Raw genomic sequence first — 26837 nt, 5'->3', positions numbered from 1 at the left:
TATATGATAAATAATCTAATTAATAATAAATTGAAGTAATTCAGATTTATTCTCCTTTATCCTCTCTCCAAAGTAGAAGTGCAAGGAGACTGAAATCAGTTCTGCTGAGGGGAAGGCCATTTAGAGAGAGTACATAGAATGCCGGAGACACAGAAGGAATTTTGAAAGAAGGGGTATTATTCACCAGGGGGAGTACATTGTGTGCCTTCTTACTAACTGCATCCCCTCAACTGGGAAAGGAGGAATTGAGTTATGAAACTGAAAAGCTGTGCCTTTTGTGGAGTTGATAATGTGGACATGGACTTTGGCCTCCCAGACATAACCCCTGTGCTGAATGAGCATCTGGGAGGAAGATTCCACTGGAATGTATAAATGCTGGCTCGCACGGATCGTTTCCATGGGTATCATGTTCGTAGCCGTACAGCTTGTTTACTTATTACTGTAATTATTACCACACCACATCCATTGACACCCGTGGTCAATTAATGCTTTTAACCTTGTCAGGAAAGGGTAAATAACATTGCACTGATAATAGTTTTTAAATCAATGACTAGAGTGGAAGGGTGGAAGGAAACCGGGAGAGTAATAAAAAAATATTCTAAGATGGTTTCTACAAAGCAAAAAGAGAGTATTTGAAAATTGAATGAAATGCAGAATATCCACTGAAAACTGAGATCTGAATAGTTCATCATATTTAAAGTTTATTCTTCTAAATTTATCACATTTTCTATTTAAAAAAACAACAACAGTGTGTTTAATTTAAACTTTATGTGAAGTCTCAGGGTGCCGCTCAGGGGCAAAGTACTCATGAGCAAGGTGCTGTGTTGATCCCCAAAATAAGAGGAAAACATTCCTGTGACTAGAACGATTTCTCTTCATGAATGCCCCCAGCTCCAATAGCAGCCTGGGTGCTTGTGCTCTGCTGTTCTGCTCATACTCACCCCTCTGGAACTTTCCTTCCTGGACATTACCTTGGTCAATCTGTATTATTTGATATTTTCTTGCTAAAATCTTCCTTTCTCTTTTTTTAAAATCCACCAACATCAAAGCATTTTTACTCTTGTTGAACACTCTCATCAACAGCTGCTTGTTTCTCTTAGGTAACATCACCAATCCCCCTGGCCTAGAAATCCTTGGCAGGACATACTCTCTTCCCGTGATCTCCTATCCTATTTCCTGCAGTGTCTGATGGAAAACAGATCTTTAAGTTTATAATAGAATAGAGGTCAACATGAAAGGCTCTAGGATCCTGGCCTTTGATTTTTGCTTCTGGTCTTTGTTATGACAATAAATAGTTAGCTGAACTATTATTTTCAATGTCATTGGAACGACAGTCCTTTCTTTTTAATCGTAGATTAGAATTTCAAAGGATTTTCAAATACATAAGAGTACGTATCAGGAAAAAAACTAACAGTAACACAAAGTAATCAAAGTGAACTGTAACATTCCTAAATTCCTCAAATCTTCAAAACCAACAGTCATTCTGTCCATGGTCCTGCCTCCTCCTTGTCTGGTTTGGTCCAGAATATGTCTTCAATCTAGGGAAACCCCTCCCCCTGGGCTCTGGGTTCTAGACACCGATGCTTCTTCCCAGGATATGATCTGAGGATTTTCTCCTTTTCTTTTCCATAAGGTCAAAGTACACTAGATCGCAGGTTTTAAACACACACCAGTTTCACCCACTTCAAAACAATGACCGATCTCGTCCTCTCTCCCGAGCACCCCACAGCTCCTGCCTGTCCACTCTTCTAAAGGTAGACCTTCCCAGTGCATGACCTACCCCTTCACTCCATGTCCCTGCCTTCCTCTCCCTCCCTAACCCACTCCAGCCTCCTTCTACCTCATGATGCTACCAAAATAGCTCTTGCAACATCACCAAATCCAAAGGCCACTTTTCAATATTCCTCAGCAGCAAAGAGAAGGGCCCATCTTCCTTCTTAAAACACTCCTCATGGATTTCAGGTCCTACACGAAGGAACAACCAATTACTACTCTCCTGGAGTGTCTGAGGACCTGCCCTCTAGGGTGGGATATCTGTTCTCTTCTCTTCCATTGTCCTCTCCTGAATTGGAAGAGTCCTAGGTTCTTCGACCCAAGCAGCTTTAGGATTTTGAGGTGAAGAACTGAAAGGATGGGGAGGAAAACAATAAGGCACAAAATAAAGTAAGGGAACTATTATGGAGGAAAGGAGTAGAACAGTGTTGCTTGGACAGAAGGGAAGATGAAGAAAGAAGTAAATGCGATCCTTGTGGACAACATAGTTTTATCCTTGATATTAAAGCTCTTTTTCTTTTGCTCTGAGTGAAGTACAAACCCACAGAAGTGTTTTAAGAAAGAGCCATTGGTGCCAGAAGAATCTGATGGAGATGAAGCAGGGTGGGAAAAATATTTTATTGAATGTGTAATAAACTGGATATCTGCACATCCTCAAAGTTGCTGTCACACCTGCAAGTAAAGAACAGACATATCTTAAAATATTCTCAGTGGCTTGACTTTCTCTTTAGGTAAACTCATTCATTCCCATATTGACAAGTGCCAACCACAATGTCTATTACATATATATATATATATATATATATATATATATATATATATATATCTTTTACCCAGACACCATACTTGCAGGATGTATTCAGATATTCGCTTCCAATTCAATATTTCCACTTATATGCATATATATTATTACCAAGGCCAAAACAAATCTTATGATTTTATTGTACATCTTCCTTCTCCCCATCAAGCATATTATCTTCCAGAGTGACCTGTCATCCTGAAGGTTGCTTCTGTTTGTTGGGTTTCTCCACAAGACTAGACTTATCCAAGGTCAACCATTAGGAGGAAACAGTTTATACCACTTTGACAGCTAGAATGTTTGTCATTACAAATAAGCAAACATCTAGCCAAAGAAGCTTAATAAGAAGAAATGTTATTGTGGATAACAAGAAGTAAAATGTAACAGTTTTAGGGACTCATCACTCAAAGTTATGATAATGTGATCAGTATATAGGTGGCTTCTGAACTTCAGCATTTGATAGTGCATTCCTTCAAAGCTCAAGATGGGCGGGAGGGGGGGCGGGTATATCTCAGTGTTAGAGCACTTGCCTAGTATGTATCAAGACCCTGGGCTTAATGTTTGTTTTCTTTTTTAAAAAACAAAGGAAAGAATGAAAGAAAACTAGCTTAAGGTGGTTGATGCTGTTCCAAACATGGTGTGTCATCACCATGATATTGTTCTAAAGTTACAGACAATAAAGGAATGAGAAGGATGACAACATAGAGCACTCTATTCAAAAGAAATATTATATAACAATATTGTTAAGTGTATTTTCACAGATTCTGAAACAAGATTTCTTGAGTTCAAATCCAAGCCAGCTAGATATCAGGTGTGTCAGCTTGAAAAAATGATTTAAACTTTCTATGCTTCTATTTTCTTTTTGATAAGCATATAATAATAGTATTTTTCTATCCAGTCTTTCATGTCAATTAAATGGTTTAATACATTTATAAATCTTAGGGCAATATTTGGTAAGAGGTTAATGTGTGTTTGCTATTGTATGATTAGTAAGTCACAAGCAATGCATAATTATAAAAAGGGAACTTTATAGTGAAATTTAAAATAAACTTTATATGCTTATAATTGTCTTCAAAATAGTTATAAAGCAAATTATAAAATATTTTCAAATTACACAACTCTCTACCTGCAAACTACATGATTGTTTACAACTTAGAACTTATATAGCAAGAGTAATGAACTAATTTATCATGTTTCCTAGGTGCAAGATTAATGTTATTATTGTACTAGTAATTGACAGAAAAGGTGTAGATTTCATGTATTGTAACATAACAAACCCACAAATACCTAGAAATAAGTTAAATAGATATTTAATTCTCTTATGAAGAAATTTTCAAGACATTATTGAAAGGCTTAAAAGAAGACCTGAAAGTTAAAAAGTATATACTATATTCATGGACAGAGGATTCAATATCACAAAGATCTTCTGAAAATAATAATGTGAACCTCCTCTTTGATAAAGAAAACATTACATCAGAAATATTACTTCCTATAATAATCAAAGATTCCTTTAATCAGAGAATATGTTTGATGGGGAGAAGGAAGATGTGCCAAAAAATAATGAGTTCTGCTTGAGATTTAGTAATAATGTTTATATATTTAAATGAAAATACTAAATAGTGTGTGGGTATCTGAGTTTATCATGCAAAGATTCATATTTGATTTAAGCGAACCAAAATACCAGAACTAAAGTGAATATTTCATATAACCTTTAATATCTATTCTCCACTCTTTTTCACATATGAAACTTGCTTTGTATTTTTTGACATTGAATTTAAAGAGGTAAAGCCTCTTTTGTCAAATTGTTTTATTGTAATTCAACCTATATACAACCATTTAAATGTACTTATGTTTATTAGACTGTTAGTAGATATTTATAGGAATGTTGTTAGTAGACATTGTTTGGTACACTTATTTTAAATCACTTTTCTATGTAAAGTTACATAAAACTTACCTAAATTTAAAACTTATTCTGTTTTTGTACCCAAATTATTTGTACATAAATACTATAAAAAACTATAGTGACTTTTATACTATTTGATATGCAACTCAATGTGTTGTCTCCTTTAATCATTATTTAGAAATAAAATTGCTATATTTCCCAAAGTCAAAATAAATTACAGAGATTATTTCTTCCACATTAGCAATTGCCTAAAAAGTATTCTATATTCTGTACAAGTGCTATAAAAATTTCTAAAAGAGGTTAAGAAATTTGACAAATGTAGTTATATTGGAAAAGGAAACAATCGCCAAGAAAAACCGGAAAATTAATAGTTAACAATTTTCCCAACCCACTACCACTGTTCATCAGAGAAATATTTCCATAATAATATTTATGATATAATAATAATGATATTAGTTCATGGAGATAACAATAAATATGAGGAAAAAAAACCCAAAATCAGTCAAACACATTCATACGTATGAAAACTGCAAATGTGATTTAAAAAAAATGTATTTATATCAAGTCAGAGGAAGAAGTATACACTTGGCAAAATGGTGTTAGGAGAGATGGATGAATGACAAAGATATGCACATGTAATTATATATCTAATTCACTCTGCCCACAAATGTGGAACAGCCAATAATGGAGAAGAGAAATCCAAACTTTTAAAAAGCATATTTTACAAATATACATTTTCAGAACATACTCGGGACCACATGGGCCTTATAGAAGATGTTCCAGACTCAAACTATAGCACAAGATTATGTAGTTAGTAATATTTTGGAATATGAGTAGGATTTTTGAATTGTGGTAGAGTATGCATAATAAAAAATTTACCACTAAGAAAAAAAAAGAAAGAAATAGGTAAAAAACAATGAGTAATTTGTCTGCATGGAAACTAATTCACAGTCAACAAATATACAATAATTTTAAAACAATACCATAGAATGGGAAATGTATTTTAACTACACAGAGACAAAGAAGGATCAGCACAAATCCGAAAGTAAATAATTCACTACAAAATTGGTCAAAGTGCATAACAATCAATGAATTAAAGGGAAAAGATGAGCATTCCAGAAAACGCAAGTCAAACAACAATGAAATCTAACAAATACCTATCAGAGTGTCAGGAGTTAAAAAGGTCTAACAAGGTGAAGTTCTCACAGGAATTTGCAGATGCAGAGAATTTCACTCCCTGCTGATGAGGTGTAAAATGATGTGATCATTTTGGAGAATCCTTCAAGTTGACCAGTGGTTTCTCTTTTACCTATTTGCTCTACAGAAACTCTCAGGTATGATCCCAGGAACACTCACTGCTGTCTTTTTTGAAGTTTTGTTTTCCTTTTCATTTTTATTCTGAAATAATTATAGATTCAAAGCAAGTTGCAAAGATAGTACAGAGAAATTCCCTTTAGCATCCACACAGTTTCACCAAATGGCCACATTTTACAAACTATGGGACAAGGTCAAAACCGAAAATTTGCAGTGGTGTCTTGCATGTTACTTTTATGCTATTTTATCACATGTGTAAACTTATGTGACCATCACTGTAGTGAAGACAGAGGGATGCCCGCCCTCACAAGGACCTCCCTGTGCCACCTCAAACTCATACCCACTGCTTTCCCTGCCTGATGTCTCTCACATCTGGCAATCTGTATCCTATTTTCCATGTTATATAGATAATATTACGTGAATAAAGTCATATAGTGAGTGACATTTTTACATTGTTTATTTTCCATGCAGCACAAAAATCCTTGAGGTCCATTGAAGGTGTCTCAATGCTGAAAGTTTCCCCCTTCCTGCTGCACTGTGTTCTGTAGCATGCAGGACTACAGTTTGCCCAACCCTTTGCCTATTGAGGACCAGTGGTTATTTCCACGGTTTTAGCTATTACAAATAGAGCTGTGAGGTACAGATTTTATGTGGATATAAATTTGGGTTTATAGTAAGTATATATTTAGTTCATGTTATTTTTGTAAACTACTAAACTATTTTCCAGAAGATTTGTAAGATTCATGAAGAAATTTTTCTACATAGTACTAAAGCAAAACTCATATGTTATCACAAAACTCACTGTAGGGTTGTTTAATAGCAAAAGTTTAAGCAATCTCAATATCCATCACGAAAAGAATAGATATGTGTGTGTGCATATTTACACACACACACACACACACACACACACACACACACACACATAGTTCATACAAAGGAATATTACAAATGTCTGAATAAATGAAGTAGAGGTGCATGGTTAACATTATAAACCATAATTTTGAATATAAAAACCAAGTATCAACTTGTTGTTTATCATATGTTTCTCTATAGGTGAACAATATAACAACACTGCTAAGACCTCTTGTACTAATTGTAGAAAATATATTTATTTTTATGTGGTGCTGAGGTTCAAACTCAGTGCCTCACATGTGCAAGGCAAGCGCTCTACCACTGAGCTATAGGCCCAGATGAGAATGATAAACATTTGATTCAAAATAATGATTTTCAGTGGAGATGGAAGGAATGCAGATTGGAAATTCAGTTGGGGAATTTAACTATATATGCAATATTTTATTTTTTAAAATACTTTAAACACAATGTAAAAGTATCAGTATTTGGTAGCATCGAGAGGAGGATATTTGAGTTTTTAGCCATTATTCTCTGTCATTTCCTATATATTTTATTTGCCATATTTCATAATCAAAAATAAAGAAACACCCTAAGTGCTTAAAATATACTTTATTTATTTGGATTTAATTCATCAATACAAATGGATTACTATTTACCAAGACCAGAAACAAATAGATGGATTAAATCAATGTAATTTGTGCATATGAGTTTTTTTTTTTTTTTTAGAGAGAGAGAGAGAATTTTTTTAATATTTATTTTTTAGTTTTCGGTGGACACAACATCTTTATTTTATTTGTATGTGGTGCTGAGAATCAAACCCAGCGCCCCGCGCATGCCAGGCGAGCGCACTAATGCTTGAGCCACATCCCCAGCCTGCACAGGAGTTTTTAAGACTTTAAAATTATGCATGTTTTTAAGTATTTAAATATTCTTCTTAGGAAACCATTTGTACAAGCCTAGCTATTAACCCTCTTTACAAAAATAATAAAAATCAGAGTAACAAACTGAAATAATGATGGGACATAAGAGAAAGTACATAAAAAACTTCAATAATTTTTTTTAAAAGGGAGAGTTTGCTGAGGTGTTTACCCACAAGCCAGAGTGAGAGACAGCTGGAATTCCTGTGCTGGGGCTGTTAGCTAGCAAGAAGGTGCAGACAGACCTGCAGGATGCCAAAGGGTCTTCCAGCTTAAGGAAAGCCAGTACATACTCAGAGCAGTACAGGTGAGAAACATGCTGATCCCAAGCAGGGAAAGATCAGGCTTTTGTAGAGAATTGGCATAATACCTCTGAGGTGAACCAAGAGATACATAAGTTCCGAGATAACTACACATCTCAGTCCACCCACTCAAAAGTAACTCCTCTCAACTGCAGAGCCACACCTGCACACCAGTGCACTCTAAGGTGAGACTTTCTCTTACCTGTTTTCAAATATGAAGGAACACTCAAGGATCACCTGGCCCCTAAAGGAAAGTCTACGATATAAAACAACAAAGATAAACAGGCACTTTGCCCTCAAGCAAAGACAGACTCAGAGTAAATGGTAGGCTAGCAAGAATCTTCAGCAAAATTCGAGACAATTTTATGCTCATAAAGGAGGAACAGCGTGCCAGGAGCAGGAAATGTTCTGAGAGCCTAAAAATAAGGTATTGAAAATCTGTCTGTGAACTGGTTAGCAAATAAAATCAAAGAATTTTCCCCAAAGAAATAGAAAGAAGCAGCTTGCATACATGATTGTGACTCAAAGTCTTTCCAGAAAGGCAAGGCGAGGAAGCAGACAGTGTTCTTGGTGGAGAGGGGCTGGTGGCCTAGGAAGTACCGTCATGTCCTAAACCAGGCTTGTGCCATGCTGTGACCATAGCTGTGTCTCATCTGCTTGGTCTTGCTTGATTCCCACTCGTTGGTGGAACCTGGTTCTACAGCTTCTGACAATTATTTGGTGACAGAGTTGGCACATCTGCCCGCCCAGTAGGTACACCAGTAAATTATTGCGCAGAAGTGAATTATGATGTCTTAGAAATATTTTAATGGTCAAAACTTGCCACATATTACTATTCTACTTTCCAAAAAGCTCCATTTTAAAAAATCTAGCATGCAAATGGGAAAAGGCTACTTTCTCTTTCATAGCAAGAAGTCGGTATTTTTTGTTAATTTCTCTTGTTAATTTCTGCCCAACACATGATTCTCCCAAAGTAGGAAAGGGATATGAATAACAGGTAATCGACAACTACAAAACACAACCTCACTCCACCAAATACTGTATAGTTCAATACATGCTTCTTATCAAATGAGTGAATATTAAAAATAACAAAAAAAAATGAAAACTTGGTTATAGACAAATAAATATGATTTTATTTAAATTTTCTTAAATTTAAGAGTTATTCAAAACTTTTGTTGACTATATGGTAAGCTTTGAGTTTTTTAGTGTCTTCAATTGAAATGTAGAAAACACTTAGAACTGATTATATATATGTTAGTATGGATGCACATATATGCATGTGAATGTGCATCATATAATGAAATCACATAAACTAGTAGAAAGTGCATAGGCCAGGGCTATAGTATACTTTGTGACATTAGTTCTTGGGGTTTTCCTCATCTTTAAAATGCAAAGTTTCAAATGACATAAAATATTAACTTTGGACTTCAATAGTCTATGATTCCTAGTGAGTGAGTGAATGAGTATGTGTTATATGTTTATAAGGTATGGATGGAGGAACTATCCAAGTCCAAAACTCCCTTTGAATTCATAATAGACTTTATTTGGTTTTTATCTACTCAGATTTTTTTTTTTTTTTGCTAGTGCATCCTCTGTCCTTGAGTACTGATTTTTCTTTGCTCCACACAACTGATTCTTGTGAGATTCAATAATACCACATACCAGTGTGCAGGAGACTCGAGCCTAGCTATAATGCACTATCATTCCTAGCTATTGGGCTTGGTCCAGGAGGAAGACATGTTACCTGAGCAGGTTATCCAAACCTTTTCTACCATTATTTGTATTAAAGTCAGGAGGAGGATCACACCTCCCTCTGAAACTGTTAAATGCACTATGACCTCATCTGCACTCTGGACTCCTGTGATATGGGGGAAACTTTCAGAACCAAACAGAGAATGTGGCCATAATCCAAAGGCTAAAGGAAAGAAGAGGGGTCCTGATTACATTGTCAGAGTCTAGCCTTTCCCTCTCAGTTAGGTGCACCAGTATTTCCTCTTTTGGGCTTAAGCTAGATTGAAATGGATTTCATTTGCTTATAGAGAATGGCACTTTCTAGCCCTATATCTCATGGTGCAAGCTGATTGTAAATTATAATTTAGTTTAATAGCCTCTAATTGACATGGTAGTTGAGTTCTTAATCAGTGTATGGGTCTTGACACTTCCCTTGGAACAGCAGTTCTAGCTGACAGGATCAAGTAGGAGTTGAACACTTGCAATTAAACCCATAAAAAATAGTTCACTGGCATTATCTCTGAACACGTGAAATTACATATTAATCAACTACTATTTTACTTGCACTTAGTAGGTGTTCAATGAAGATTTGTAACCCTGGTAAGAAATTTTTTTTTTTAATATTTATTTTTTAGTTCTCGGTGGACACAACATCTTTGTTGGTATGTGGTGCGAAGGATCGAACCTGGGCCGCATGCATGCCAGGTGAGCGCGCTACCGCTTGAGCCACATCCCCAGCCCCAAGAAATTTTTAAGATAATATAAAAAAGAAGATAGTCTCTTCTCCAATAGCTATTTAAATAGAATTTTCTCACTAGTTTTTATCTTAGTTTGAAACTTTACTATTTGAGTTTGACAATAGGGAAAACTGATGTTTTCTCTGGACCTTTAAAACCAAAGATGCTATCTAAATTCTTCATCATTTCAGAATTTGTCAGTGTATGTGTCTGGCTTGAGGACAGAATGTGTAACTCCCTGTCCACAATAATTTTGTTTTCCTATTTCATTAATATTCACTTTTTAGAAATTGTTTAGACTCTTGTAGCATAGTGTTATAAAGTTTGAGTAATATACAAAATATATTCAATCCTATTATAATGTCATATCTACATTTATATAATCATATATACATACACAAATATGTAGTTCATGGATACCTTGGACATAAAGAGATGAGGAGATACCAAAATAAAATTGAAATTGAGGATTTTGAAATATCATATTTTAAAACATAGAGAACACATTCTATGAACTTGTTCTTCACAAACTGATTATCCTATCCCTACCCCAATGAATATCTGACACCTCAAAGAAGATATCCTGTGACAAAAATTCAATCGCAATCAGATATTACTCATTTTTCTCATGAATCTAATGTTGCCCGACTCTTCCTCTGATTTGGACTATCACAGTCCCAGTGGGTTAGTAAAAATGTGAATTCTATAGGAGAATTTTAGAGAGTCTGCTCAGGGCCATTCTGTACGAAGGGAAGTACAGAATCTCTTCTGTATCTCTCCCAATTCCCAGGGGCATTTCATTCCACCCCCATGGATTCCCCTGCCTCTCTTCAGCCAGCTAATCCTGAGCTGGGGCTTAGTGCTAAAGCCTTGTGTCACTTCCAACTTCCAGTACCCATATTTATGTTCCTTGATTACAACAAGCTGCTTCTTTTAGGTTCCACTAGGGCCAAAGAAATTTCCTTGGACAGAATTATAAGGTCCACACATCTCTTTTTACATCTCCTCTGTTCACTCAGCGTTGCCATATTTTGTATGGCCATGTAATGCTCTTGCCTCTGTTAGTCACTAATAGTATAGAAACAGCTTACAGTCACCCTTCCACTGGATATTGTCATTTTAGAAGGAATGTCTTCCCATGATTCAAAGAAATGGAAATCTAACCCCAGGGCTTGAAGCCCCACCACAGGGAGACTTCATGCTTGTTAGAGGAATATTTGGGGAACATGGAAAAAAAAAAAGAGTAATGTAAGTTTATCTGAGCTTATCCAACTGTAATCAGACGTGGGTTTTCCATCAATGACAATCCATTGCCAAACTGAAAATCTTGATTGAGCATTTCATTAATCTCCCAGCCTCCTAACATTCCCATCATGGTTATTGTCATTTTATAAGCTGGGATTTGGATTTGTTTTGGACTTTTCTCCCCCTTTTGGAGGGGCTGGGGGGTTGTCTAAGTGCATAGGAGAAAAGTTCCTGGCTCCAGCCGGCAAGCCCAGCTTGCGGAACTGCTTCTGAGACTGGGGGGAGAAAGTGCTGGTAGGTATTTCAGGCCATAGCTCTCCCAAAGATCTCCCCACATGGCTTGCTTAGCTTTTACTTTCATTTTGTATTAAACAAAAAGTCATTTGAGGGCTATTTAATGCTCTGGTTTGTGTTTTCCAATACCAGATAAAAGTTAAACAGATGAACCATTTGGGGGGTAAGGATTGGGAAATCCACGGCTGCTAAAATGCTTTAAAGTTCCAAAATGGTTTTGTTTTTTTAAACCCATTTTCCATGTTCCAGCAGCTGTGGGTTTTCCCAGGGCTCCCCCTGTGGCTCAAAAGGGAGCTGCTTAATGCTTAACAGATGAGCCAATTGAGTTTTTAAATGCAAAATTAAACTTAAAGTGTACAAAGAGCACAAGGGAATCCACAGCCAAGAATAGACTGGAAGAGAATGAGCAGAGAGCTGGGCTTGGAGACACAGCCTCCTCTACTGCAATGAGGAGCTCTGGGCACAGGGTCTGGGCACATAGATCTTTTGATCATTCCTGCAGTTAAACTCCTCATTGCCAAAAGTTTTTCCCTAACTAGTGGTTTTAGACTTATTTATGTGTCTATTTTTCTTTAAGAATAAGGGGGAAGGGGAAGCGGATGGGCTCTTAGAAAATCAGAACACATGTGTAGGGACCACCATTAGTATGTTCTCTCTCGGTAATGGAGAGAGTCACATTTCCCCCCTGGGTCCCTAGGTGCCTGACTTCCTGTGCCCAAGACACTCTTGGCTGATCTAGGTTCTCAGAACATCTGCTTTAAAGATGAGGAGTTAGGTTGAATGTCAGCTTTGATTGGGACACTCTTTAAAGCACTGGATAAACTGCTTATTCATACATCTCAATATCTAAACAAGAGGAATCATTGGATTTGGGTGCTTAAAAATAAGACCTAGAAAAAAGTTTTGTCCAACTTTGTTGAAAGTTCTGAATCAAAATAAGCTAAGCTAATAAACCAAGCTAATATTTCTCAAAAAAGTTTCCCTTTTAATTGCATAAATGTGTTTATTTAAGAGGTGCCCCCATACCATCAAGCCTAAAATATAATAAATGCACTTTCTTTTCTTTTTTTTTTTTGAAAATAAAATAAATGGTCAGATTCTAAATCATGAAAATCTGTTTGGGAGTAGATCTTTTGATTTAAACAAGTTTCACATGGCAATTTGTATGTCAGCTTTTCAGGTGGGGGTACAACCCAAAAAGTATCATCAGACTCACACAAACTCCCAAATTTCTGTACACTACATACTGGTAACATCAAATGTTTAGCGTTTTGGGAGTATACAATCCTTGCCTATCACACTTGAGGAACATTAGAATACATGACATGGTGTTACAAAAGTATGATTTCATTGGAAAACTTCTGTCTTCCAGATGTGGCATTTATTTCCGGCTTTTAAGTTGGAAAACACTAAAAATTCTTTAATAGCTTACTTTGGGAGAAATCATTTCAAGGGCTAGTAACCAAAAAATGCCATTAATAGGCCAGCAAAAATATTTCGTTAGAGTACCAAGAATAGGTTGCTAGAAAGCTTTAGGTTCACGTTTAACATGTTATTAAGTCCAGCAATAACTAGTGAAAGCCTAAGTTTAAGTGAGGTTAAAAAGGTACACACTTATATACATACATGCATGTACCTTTCTAAAGTTACCTATTCGATGACAAATCCCATTTTTCAGGCATTTTTACCTTTTTTCAAATTCTCCAAATCAATCCTATTTTAATGTTGGAAAACTAACATGACCCAGTTGCAGCCCTCTTACCCCCATCCCCCACAAGATAAACAAACAACCTTCCCATATAAATCAATAAACTAACACAGATACTATTATTTGGAATTCTCTACCTACATTCTGATACTTGCCAACACTTAATTGTTTAATGGAACAATTATTTTACCTTAATTATTTAAATTATTGATTTATAAATAGCAACTTGTAAAAACTGGTTTGGGGATGGATGCATATTCCTAGTCTGACTGTGTGACTGTGTATTCGAGACTTGTACCTCTTAGATAGTTGAATCCACTTGAGTCATTGACTAGATCCTGTATTGTCAGTTTGCCTGAAGGAAAGATGCTGATGAGGTTGGGCTCCTGTGGAAGCAATCATATGGTTAATTGCTTTAGTGTGAACCTAGCCATTGTGATTAAAGCCCGAGACTGTTTAGGTAGAGCAGAGCTCCAGAGCTTCCAGGCACTCCTGGGCAGATCTAGTACTCTCCAGGCCTTGAGAAAACACACTGAGGCATGAGCAGATCTCCCTGAGGAGTTGCAGTGTCTGGGGGATCATTCAATCATTAGATCATATTCAAAGAAACTGGATTAATTTGAATATGAAATCATTGGATCACATATTCATATATATGCAACCTCTTTGAAAGGGCGATCATCAGAATGCAGATTTAAATAAACAAGAACATATTCAAAGCCCGACATGTTATGTGCTTGAGTTTAATGTTAATCGGTGCTCAGTCCCAAAGGATTGTATACCTGTCATCTAATGCTGCCTGGGTACTGCTACTGGTATGCTTTTCAAGGACATAAATTAAAAAGACAATCTGCTCCACTTTTGAATAAAATGCTATGACTTTTCTTAATTCCAAATTCTATTATTACTCATACAATTTGCTCAGCAATATATTGACCACTTTTAAAAATATACTCATAGGTCAATGTACAAGTGTATGGGAATATATACACATATGAAATTGAACACACAAAACTTCCAAAACTTTAATCTTTTTAAAAATAAAATTACATAGAAAAAAAAGTAAAAATGTTCTTCTCCAGTGAAATGTTGGCTTTAGAGCTCATTCAATTGTTACAAGGAGATTCTAAATCATTAATCAAGTAGAGCACTATCCTTAAAAAAAAAAAAAAAATTACCCAACATACTTTTGGGACTTTCACAAGTAGAGGCTACCATGCATTGATGCATAAAGAAACAGCTATCCATGTTCCAGTAATTCAAATCCAACATCATTTTGACGAGATTTTCAATATACTCATGGGAGCAACACAGGAGTAATTGATGACGAGCTCAAATTACTTGCATGTTATTTATCTTAACATCTATTCCATAATCTATTATTACATTATAGGCAATAATATCATTCTGTCAGTCATACAAAGAGTGGAATTTTATTAATTTAATTATATTTATTGCTCCTCAATAAGCCCTTAAAAATTGACCCCTGTATATATAAAGCATTTTAGAAACCTTACTTCCTTAGAAACCGATGCAATTATAAGATTTCCCATTCTAAGAAATGTTAACAGAAAGGGGTTCCTATTATGGCATTTTTTGCATTGTCCACCAAGAGTTTGCCTTCATTTTCAAAGAGGATCTCAGAATAAACAGCAGAGGCATCACATACGAAGCTGGAAGCCTAGAAGCCACGTTGGGCACATACATTTTCTTCGGGAAAATACTAACACAAAGCATACGACCTCGAGTGCTTCATTTCAGAAATGGAATCTATGAATCTCTCTTCAGACCTGGTTGACTTAGTAATTCTTAGCACTGTCAAAATTTGCTCATAAAAAAGGTTACATATTAAAATGCAATGCAAAGCAATAGAAAAACAACCTCCATTCCCTAACGCCAAAATCAAATATGCAAATATTAAAATGAGGGGGCTCTGCTTCTTTCCCCCTCATACAACTGATTAAATTGTCACTGCTGGAGATTACATGGGGTTTTATTCCCTTTACAGCCATATTCAATTGGACAGACAGAAAAATATATTGCCACAGACGAGACCCACCACCTGGGTACACTGTGCTTCCAGTTGCCTGCAGAGGTCTTGTCCAAAACTTTGCAGCTACCCCTTTAAAAAAGGAAAAGTATTAGATGTGATCATTCATGACAAAGTAGATGGTCTCTAAAGTCCTTTCCAACTTGGATATTCCGGTAAGACAAAAGCCCCTCCTCCACTACTAGATATTAGTCTACGATTGACTTCCTATGTAACACTCCTTTTTATATGTATCTCAAAAAACATTTCATTCCTGGTGCATGAGACTTTCATTTAAAAATAAAGAGATCTATCATCTGTCTAACTTCCTCCTAGCTCAGAGGCTCTTTTCTTTCTGTGTTTGCACTTTATTTGTAGCTGATTGGTGAATTTATCTCCTGGTTTATCAGTTTTTTTTTTACAGAAAACACACACCCCACCCTCCTTTGCTCGGTTGGATAGATTTGATTTTTGCAAAAATTGGATATAGAAACGGATGAATTACCTTCGCCTCTCTCACGCCGTGCCGCGGTTCTGAAATGGTTTTCACTGTCTGCCTCCTGTCACAGAAGTTAGTGCTCAGTGACGATGTCGCTCGCCTGTGTCACTCTGCACTGCAGCCTGAGCAGAGAGCTGCCTCCAGCTGCAGGCGAGGGGCCTCAGCGTTAAGGACGCACGGAACCAGATGGTTCCTGAGACCTTTTCTATTTCAAAGAGATGGAGCTATGAGCAGAGGGATGTGTAACAGCTAGGGAAGGTGGAGAATGGTGGGTTTTGAATTGGAGCAATCGGGAAAAATAACAACAACAACAACAACAAATAGTAAACAGCAGCTGCTTCATTTCAATGACGAGTGAATAGGAAGGAGTCTCCCAGTGCCTTAAGATTTGAAGGGGACATGCACGTGTTACTCTGCTATAGAGAGAGAAGGCATTGATCCCCCCAAAGTATGTTTAGTGACTCCGGTGTGTGGCTGGGGCTCTTTTTGTTGTTCTCAGCAAAATGATGCTTGTGATTGTTTGACTAGATGAGCTGTCTACCATATCTGTTGACATAACCGCAGTGTGAACATTTACCTTCTCTGATTGGGTAGAGGAGGAAACAATCCAATTTCTCATTTCTATTATCCAGATGGGGAAGTTAAAAGGAAAGGACAGCACGTGGTCTATCCATGCCAAAATCCCCAAGTTCTTTGCCTTTGGAAACAGACACATATATTATACTTAAATAAAGCACCCCTTTTCAACCTGAGAATTTTAGAAATCACTGCTTTCAGACGTGTGTGCCCTTTTCTCTATTCAAATATCCTTTTGCTGTCAGAATTGAAAGCACAGTTGTGTGTGTTCTACTGGCTTGAACAAACGTATGCTCCAACCCTTTATTGTCTGTTTGGGTTTGCTTTTGTCTGTCTTTCCCATGTTTCTTTGTTTTCCTTTTGTCTTCTTCTCAAGACTTCCCAGGGTTTTTGTTTTACCATATTGTTCTTTTTTTTTTTTTTGTATTGTTCTACGGCTCTAAGACAACTTAATCTAATTTGCTTGGTCTTATTTCATTTCTCCCATAGTTTTCATAATGTTGCTTTTATTTTTTTTTCATCCTTTGCTGGGGCACTTTGTTTATTTATGAAAACACAATTCCAAAAGTCGAAATAGTACTACATGGACACATTTTTTCAGCTGGGTGCCCTTATCTTTTATTATTTGGACTTTTTGACTTGTTGACTCCTTTTCCCAGTCCTGACCATTTTTAATTATTGTTTTGTCTATTGTATTACTTTTTTCCATTTCTAAAGGCCTTCTTTTGCATTCTTCCCCTGACATCCTGATTTGGGGGCATCTGATCATCATTACAATGTGACCACCATTTATTCAACCTTTAGAATAAGTACTGGGTTCAATGTTTCCTGTATATTTTATTAAACTCTTGTTGTAGCTGTGAAAGGTAGACATTCTCATTCTTGTTTGACACAGGGGAGGGCAGAGGCCCAATGATTAAGGTACTGCCTTAAGGCTACACAATAACTGTGATAGTAAGGATTTGTTCCCAGAGCCATCTGGTACCAAATCATCTCCTCTTTCAACCAGACCACATGAAGGCCAGAAATAAAAAATTTAGGATTTTTAGGTTTTGAAATTTGTTTTGAACTGAGGGTGTAGTTCAGTGGTAGAGTGCTTGCCTAGCATGTTTTGGGTCCTGGGTTTGATCCACAGCGTTGGAAACAGAGAGAGAGAGAGAGGGGGGGGGGGGTTGTTATACATAGGGGAAAAATATGCTCTCTTGCTGAACTTCATAAATACACATTCATTATTACCATGCACTTGTACTTGAAATGACTAAATAGGAATGAATTTTAAATCTTCCTTTTGATCATAGATACAAGAGTTAGTTTTATTTGTGATTTAAGAAGACATTGTAAAGTCAATTTTATTTTCAATAAAATTTGAGGCTGAAAGTCAGCCAATCATTCTTCGAATACAGGCCAATCTGTGAATAAGGTTACAAATGTAAACAAACTGTAAGGCAATTTCCAACCAGTATAAAAACAAGAAATGGCCACTCCAGAATTCTGAAGAGACTGTGCTTTCTGCAAACCTCAAAGCATTATGTCAGCCTTCCCAGGAATGACATCAGTGAGGAGATATGTTTTTACAGTTGTCAAAGTTGGGATCAGACATCTAATCCCAGTCTGCTTGCAGCTGCTTTTCCTTATCCATCCCTCCCTGTATGAATTTGCCTTCTGGGAGAGTAAGAAAATTATGTGTCCCCTATGTTCTTGTTCAGATCTAGAAGCTCTCATACTTCTTGCCATGATAATGACAAGCAGGTGTCATTCTCTAAACAGGTTGCTTTGCAAATTCTGTCTACTCAGGGTTCATTCATTATCACCTTTGCCATCTATTCTTGTGGTGACATTACACACACATGTACACCCATTTAGTTTTAAGAAGCACTTCTGTTTGATAGACTATTAGAAGGTTCTAAAATGGCTGCAGCTATTTCCATAAAAATGTGGTATTTCTAGACTTAGGACAAGAGCTTAACCAAATTCTCTTGGATGGATTGCAGCCCTGAAAGCTGTACTTGTAGTAGGCTGCAATTGATGCTCATGTATAGTCTTCCCCTAAGGAACTGCAGAAGGTCAAAATTTGCCTCTAGCAGGCCTAAGGAGCAGGAGTGCTTTGGCCACTAGTATAGGGTAATAGCAATGCCACGGTGGAGAGGAGACTGAGGCGTAAGGAAAACTTGACTTCGAATCTCACTTCTATCATTTGCCACATTTGGGACTTGAACAAGTTTATCTCATTCTTCTAAACTTGTTTCTTCTTCTGTAAAATGGAGGAAATAGTGCCTAGTTCAAAGGTCTACTGGGAAAATGTAATCAGGTAATCAGTGATTCAATCATTCAGGTCAGAATTTTTTATTTAGAAAGGCAAGTAGTAAAGACAATTGTCATCTTCACCATCATCACTATCATCATCTGTACAGTAACTAAAAATTGATATCTCTTTTTTTCTTTTGACACAATATCCTGAGCTATGGGAGAACTTTATGCAGCATATGAAGAGCATCTGAAGTCCCAGTTTTTTTTGTTTTTTGTTGTTTTTTTTTTTTTTTTTTTGGTGTTGTTGCTGTTGTTCAAAGATTATAACTTCATTATGTACCACTTACCACTCCTGTAACAACTCCAAGGTCAAGATCAAATGTGCACTAAGCAAAGCATAGACTAGCCAGCCTTTCAGCATATACAGCACTTGGAATTTATGTCTATTGAGAAGTATTTAATAGTACAAACCATAAAACAGCTCTCTCTTTACTACATTAATCTTTTCTAGTATTGTGTTTTCTTAACAGAAATTACCAGGGCTAAACCTCATGCTTGGAACATAGAAGGTGTTCAATAAACTACTTCTAAAATTAACTGAACTAAAATGTTGTAATTTATCTGCTTAATAAAGACCATAAATTCATTAAGGATATATTTCTTTCATGTGTCCATCTGTACACACATGCTTTCCTTTATTCAATAAGCACTTATTATTGTCTACACTACGCTGGGCACTGTGCCATAATGAGCTACATCAGGGCAGAGGTCATTCTTTCCCTTACATCTGTATCCTCAGTACTTAGCTTATTACATGGCATACAAAGCTGCTTAAGAAATATTTACTGAATAAATCAATTAAATTCTGTTTTTGGTTGGACGGCCTTTCAGGATATATAGGAGCAGCCTAGAGAATGGCATGATGAAAATAAAAACAACCCAACAATCAAAGATACAATTGTAGTAAGATTCACCTTTCCCAATTGCTTCCTAGGCTAAAAGTGAGCAGATCTGGACAATTTACCTCTAAGTTTCACTGCTGTGAACCAATGCATTTCAATTGGGCATGTCAGAATTCCCTAACTACAGTTTTCCAATTCAACAATTTTCCCTTGGCATAATTTTTAAAAGGCTAGTAGGTGAAAAATAGTGATAGCAATGACCAATGTTAATAAATACACAATCTTATAATTATATGATGATTGGCAACTAGGATTATTGGGAGGAGGAAAGGATCAAGGTATATGGGTTTTATCCCAAGTTCTGCACTAATCGAGAAATAGTGTCTGTTAAGGGGGATCTGTAGAAGGTGATTGTTTAAAGACTAGAAATCAGATTATTGCTCTAATTTTTTTTACAAAGAAAAAACTAAGGCCTGGAAGAGGTTTAAAGACCAGTCTAAGGTCACTTGGAGTCCTGGTCTCTGATGTCTCTAAGAAAATAAATGATCTCACCACATCACAATATCACAAGACCTGTTACGTGTAAACGCTCACATGAATAATTCCACAGATAACTATATTTTAAATCAACTGTAAGACTTCCCAATACTAACAAAAACCAGAAAATGTGTAATAAAATATTCAAAGTGCTATTGGCGGTGTTTTCTGTTAAAAAAAAAAAAAAGATTTCAAAATAATAGAAACTTCAGTTGTTCAAGCATAATGTACTTCTATTCAATTAAGCCCCTAAATCCAGATTAAGACCAGAGCTGGTTCCAATGAGCATGTCTTTTTTTTTTTTTTTCTTTCACAGCCATTCATATTGAATTTTAAATTCATGTTAGCAACTGCCTTTACAATCCAGGGAAAAAAAGAAGGAGGGTTAGGGATAGCTCTGAAAAAGTTTCTGAATGAAGGATTGCAATTTACACTTGAAAAATGAACTTTTGGAGGGTTCTATATCTCACACACCACTCAGACTTGTTTACAAGTAATAATTTGGAAACATTTTTAAAACACACAATTGGAAAATTGTGAGTGACCCTTTCCAAGCAACCATTCAAACCATGACAAAAGAAAGGGATGATCAGTCCTAGAGGAGATTTGTTCATCTGTAATTGAAAGGCATAGGTTTTTGGAGGCCACGGATTTATAATCTTGCTTTATGAAAGAAACAAGGGGCAATTATGCAAATTTCACAGGAAGTTACTACTTTGGGATAAGCTATAATTAAACATTCATTCCTAAAGATATTGTCTTCATGCTGCTGTGTGGCTAGGTGGCATAAATATTCTTTGGAAATGAATTTATCTGTTTAATCTTTACACACAGAACAGTGAAGGGTGACCCTAGAGAACTGGGATCAAGGCTTTTGGCATGAATGAATATAAGAATGTGCAATTATTTCTTTCAGATCTAGAAAAACATTCTTGCTGTTAACAAATATAAATGTAACATTTACTAGGAAATAAGAGACTGCAGACGGAAATAAACAAACCTAGGATGTGGTTCATCTAAGTAAACACTGAGGTTGTAAACCTTCAAACTCACATATCAAGAGCCCTGCAAATTAATGCGGCACACAATAGGCCCTTTGGAAACTAACTTAATCCACCCCCCTGAATCTACATGAGGGCCTTGCATAACAATGCCGGAGCTGGGTTTCCATTAAGAGTTTCCTCTGCAGGCTGTCAGCTGTTTGAAGAAATAACAATTTCCTAGGCATGAAAGCTTTTTTAGAAGGTTCCCACTGATGTGTAATAAAAGTGACTTTCCTTTTTTTTCTTTTCCTTCTGCTTCTTTCTCCCCCTCCCCTCCCAGATGTATCCTTGTAGGGAGAAAAGGGGTGGACTAAGGCCACAGGCCCCCTACTAGTTTACCTTTCTGGGATTATCAGTGCAGGTGTTAATATAATTGAGGGTGTGGCCTCAGATACAACCCCCTAATAGCTTTCCCTATATAGAGATTACCTGTGTAGAGAATGCCCAAGTACCTGAAGAATGGGCAAGAGTGCACCTTATTAACATATCACCATTCAGGGACAGCTGCATATTTGGAAGAAGAAGGAGAAGAAGGAAAAAAAACCCTTTAAAGAGCCCATTCATCTATGTTAATGGGCCCATTGCACAGTACATTGTGTGAGAAATTAAGTCTCTGGCTGTGAACTTCCTGTGCTGCTGAAGCTGCCTTGACTCTTTTTTATTGCTTCAGTGTTATTATCTCCTCGGAAATAAAAACAATCACGTTCTCACATTCGAGAAGCCAAAACATCCCGAGATAACAAACTGGGGATGCCCAGTTCAAAGTTTCTTTTGTCTCCCTTATTAAGTGCAAAAGTATGTTTTGAAATTAAAGCAGCCCTCAAATTTACATTGAAGAAGCACATAAAATTAGCTGAGCTTACCTTGAATGACAAAGTTTTTTTTACCTCCTCTCTATTCTTATAAAATGCACAATTTAAATGGCTTTCCTAGTTATCGTTCCTTTTTTTAGAATTAATTTTTGAAAGCAAAATATGTTAATTTATTCAAATTAGGCATGATTTTTAAAAAATGTGCAACTGGCAAAATAACTGATTTTCTTGTGGAAGATAAGTATAATAGACCCTTAAAAGAAAAAAAAATGGGATTTATATTCAGCAAACAATTTCAACTTCAGTACAAGCTTGGGTAGCATTTTTTAAATGAAAACTGGAAAGGTAATTTAAGATTAAAGAAATTCCCCCTCCTGGCTTGGTTACAAGTTCAGGATATTTGCTCCTGTCTCTTTCTTGGCTGGTGTTACAAAACCACCACGCAAACCTATACACATTTGGCATAAAAATGAATCCTCTTCAGATTATTAGGACACATTTCCATTATTTTGTGCACATTATATCATCACTAGGATCATTAACATCCTCATCATAAAAGAAAGAGCTAAATGATCAATACTAACTGATTGCAACTCAATTACCGGAGAAATGCTTGGCAATATTTTTAAAAATCTAGTTTCTTTCAGACCTGAAGCATTTGCAAGTTAACCTAATATGTTTTTACTATTTCGCAGGTTTAATGAGACCAAGAGACACAAAGAGAATGCTATACTTCCATCTGCTACTTTCCTTTGCACATTTATACATTCTGTCTCCACTGGAAAAACCAGCGTAAAGAGAATAATGATTACAAGTGATGTTCCTAGAATTTTAGCAACTATAAATCCTTCAGAATATGGCAAATCAGTCAGCAGTAGAATAAGGCTGTGGATACTCAGGATGGGTATATGAATGTTAGAGAGGTTGCAAAGGAAATTCTTGGAGGATTAAAAACTTTAGATTATTCATTGGGATTTGTTTGTAAATAAGAGTTCATAATAATAGAAAATTCATAAAAATAGGAAATTGTCAATCAGATCCTTCTGTGAATGACGTCATGGCAAAGGTATTCCTTTAATTTGTACAATAAAATCAGTATTTATTATTTCAAATGATACATAATATCAAAGTTTGTTTTTCAAGGACAGATGGTCAAATTATTACTTAAGAAGACTTTTGCTTCATGTATTTGTTTGTTTACATAGTTATTAATGTGAAGCATTGGGGGGAGTGATGAATCTCTTTGCATTAGATGCAGTTCTTTGGTTCCCATGCAATGACTAGAAATAGCATACTTTATAGACTTTGGGGAGATTGCCAACTTTGTATACTGACTTCTTAAGAAGACAATTATTAGGCTATAGTAGGAATAAAACCTGACTGTGTTCTTTCCTTGACTACCTTCCATCTCATATTGCTTTGTAAAGATGACTAAAGAAAATAGGGTTTTTTAGATTGATAGAGGCTCTCATCTCTCTGAGATTGTTACACATCTCCTCTTTATATGGGCTTCCCTTTACAAAATAAAGTTGTTGTTGTTGTTTTTTCCCCAGACAAAATATTGTCTAGTTTTGGGGGCTGACGTTTTATGATCACAATCTATTGCTGGGAATATTAAAATACAAAAAGCTTGGAAACTACTTTTGCCTACAGCAGTTGATATTTCAGAAATCACAGAGAGCACTCTTCTTTTTTTTTTTTTTTTTTTTAACCACTGAACTAGTTTCCTTAAAATAATTCAGATTAATGGGCCATTCACAGTCATGTTAACACATAACCACTGCGTGCACCAGGTAATCAGCGTGACATTGTTGCCAACACAAAAGTGACATCAGAGCTTGTCTTCATGGGCATCAGAAATGCCAGCCGCATCACCTCTGACTGCCTGGCCCCACATCTATTAACCTTATTGATTTGGAGTCCCGCTGGGGCTCCCTGGAAAACCACTCCCTGCTGAAGGACCAAAGTGGATCAATCCTGAACCATGAACAGGAATTCAATAAAACAACACAGTAAGGACCTTTAACCATTAAGTATTCCTTAAAATAAATCAAATTAAGGACCTTGCCATAAGGAAGCTTTCTCAAGATTTTGAGATGTCCATGGATCCCAAGTTCCCAAAAGTAAACTATTGTTTCATAGGGGCCTCAGGCCCTTACCAGAGACACATTCTGTCTATGGTCGGGGAATTAACTGAATATAATACGGAAAGTTGGGTTTGTGTAATCAAGACAGCTCTCTCGTGTATAAATAACTGTTTATAAAGTCAAACTTAAAAATGTTACCATTATTTTCCTTACACAATTGAACTTTATGCAGATTTGTAGGAGAAAATATCCTAGTAGGAAGAAAATTGTTTTTCACATGAGCTACTAAAACAAATTTATTTTACTCATTAGTTGTTTTTTGTTACATGCTACTGAGTTTTCTAAAGTTTTTTTGCACAGTTACAACTCTTTTCAAATTCATTGGTTAAAAATGAAGGTAACAGGACAAGTTCAGAGCTCCATACTTCTCTACAAAGGCAGAAATGATCTACATATATAACAGGACTGCTACAAACCCATTCATATTTAAATGAAACTGAATTCCTTAGGAATTCAATTTCCATCTTTTCAGATCTTATATTCCTTGACTTTTGTGGATGCTAAGGGTGCTGATTTGCTTTTCAGGAAAATCTCATACCCCAAAAACTGAAAAATGATTTTATCACTCACCAAATCTGAGGATTGTACCAATACATGCGATTAAGTGTTAAAATTCATAAACTCACAATAAACAATACACATGAATATATGTAATATCCTAACATACATTTGCTGTCTATATTATATAGATATATATTATACATGAATGTGTTGATATGTGTATATAATATATATATATATTTCTTTATAACTGAATGTTTTTATTTCTTCTAATTATTTTTTAAATGATTAAATGTTTTTAAATTATTTATCTAATATCAATGAAAAAAATACATATATGTATATATACCAAAAAGTTTAAAGGAAACTACTTTGCAAATAAAAACGCGGACAACACTCTCTGATTTAGAACATTTTTTTCCCTAAAATTTGTGTATATTTTAGAGAATTCAGTGTTAATATTTTTTTTTATTTACTGGAAAATAAATACTATATTGCCTCTTTCATTGAAAAATGACTTTCAGTTATGCCAAAATTAGTGCCACACAACTAGACTAATGGAAATTCATGATTGCATGCTCTAATTGGTATTTATCTTTGATCAATAATGCATAATAAGCTTCATGAAACATCGAACAGAGAATATATTATATATTATCCCTATTTAGCTCCTCTAGGCAAGAATATTGTGAAAGGGAAAAAAAATCAAAATTACTGTTTTTCTCTATTGACAGCTCTCTAAGGAATACACTGGAATGAGTTCTGTGTGCCCATCTAATTGATAATTATTTAATTAGCAATTTATAATGACAATGGGATTTTACCCCCCACTAGTCCATCTCTCCTTTAAGACAGAAGTAGACAACCTTATGCATTTTGCACTAACTTTTGGGAGTTAACTCTGACCAAAGTGTGCCCTTCCCTGAGATCTCCAAAGTTCAGCGGTTGAAAGCACTGTGTGCCACCACCCCCTTCAAATCACAGCACTTCCTTTCCCCATTCCAGAGGATGACTGGCACTTTAACAATGTGTGTGGGTGTACAGCCTTGTTGTGTCACTGTGGACAGTTCTAACAGCAGCTTCATTAGTTCTTTTTACAACAAAAGACAGGGTTTTTCCCCCTGCCTTTTTCTTTCTTCCTGTTAGTTGGCATGCGGGTTGAATTTTCCTGGGACCCCCTGCTTGACTTTTTTTTTTAATTCCAGAACTTCTTTAGAATGGTGCAGCTATTCGAACACTACGAATTGTAACTGATAGACTGTTTGCAGAGGAACTCATGAAAGTTCTCTTTGTTCTCCTTTCTTTAACCAGGTTTACCAGCCCCTCCCTCCCTCTAGCCAAAAAGGAAAAGGAAATCCACTTTTAATTATGCATTGATGGAAATCGCTGTGTAGGAAGGGTGCATTCTCTGTAGAATGCCCATTTTATACTTTATTACAAACAAAGAGGTGCTCACATCACAACAGCAATTCTCAATCCTCAGCAAAAGCTCCAGCTAAATTTTATCTCTCCATAACACATTTGTTCAGTTTATTTTTGTTAACTGATGAAAGAATTCTTGTTAAGAAATAAAACCGGGTAGTAGATTTAATATGTGTAGATTTAATATGTGTATGTGCAATCTTTGATTAACTATACAGGGCAAGCTTTATGTGGATAAAAACAATAAGATTGAATCTAAAAGCATTTTAAATAGCTCTTTATCAGATTGAAGGTTTGACAATTCATTGTTCTTGAATCTTCTGTGCAAAAAAAAAATAGGTGTAAAATCAAAAAGATTTGAAACACAGGAAGGTGGAGTTGCAGGATTTGGTTGGCAACTTTTTAGGGAAAAAGATATATTTTAATATCAAATGATTTTTAGTAAGTAAACTTCAATATTCTTTCTAGGAATAAAAAGAAAGGAACACATTGAAGGATCAAGAATTAGGCACATTGTTGAGATAATTTCAACTGCGATAATCTTTTT

General features: G+C 35.9%; 1 long non-coding RNA gene across 2 annotated transcripts; it reads right to left on the bottom strand.

Moving 5' to 3' along the window:
* Positions 1-2372: 2372 nt before the first annotated feature.
* Positions 2373-16195, bottom strand: LOC113195194 (uncharacterized). Of its 2 annotated transcripts, none has more exons than XR_003302368.1 (4): positions 16110-16195; positions 15635-15697; positions 13874-13961; positions 2373-2445 (listed from the first exon to the last, which is right to left on the bottom strand). It is a non-coding gene; the product is annotated as an uncharacterized LOC113195194 (long non-coding RNA). The 2 variants fall into 2 exon arrangements; XR_003302370.1 differs by having other exon boundaries at positions 15638-15697.
* Positions 16196-26837: the final 10642 nt, after the last annotated feature.

The sequence above is a fragment of the Urocitellus parryii genome, chromosome 2 (assembly GCF_045843805.1).
Source record: "Urocitellus parryii isolate mUroPar1 chromosome 2, mUroPar1.hap1, whole genome shotgun sequence".
Lineage (NCBI taxonomy): Eukaryota > Metazoa > Chordata > Mammalia > Rodentia > Sciuridae > Urocitellus > Urocitellus parryii.
Note: the sequence above shows the minus strand (reverse complement) of the source record. Positions and strands in the feature narration are given on the sequence as shown.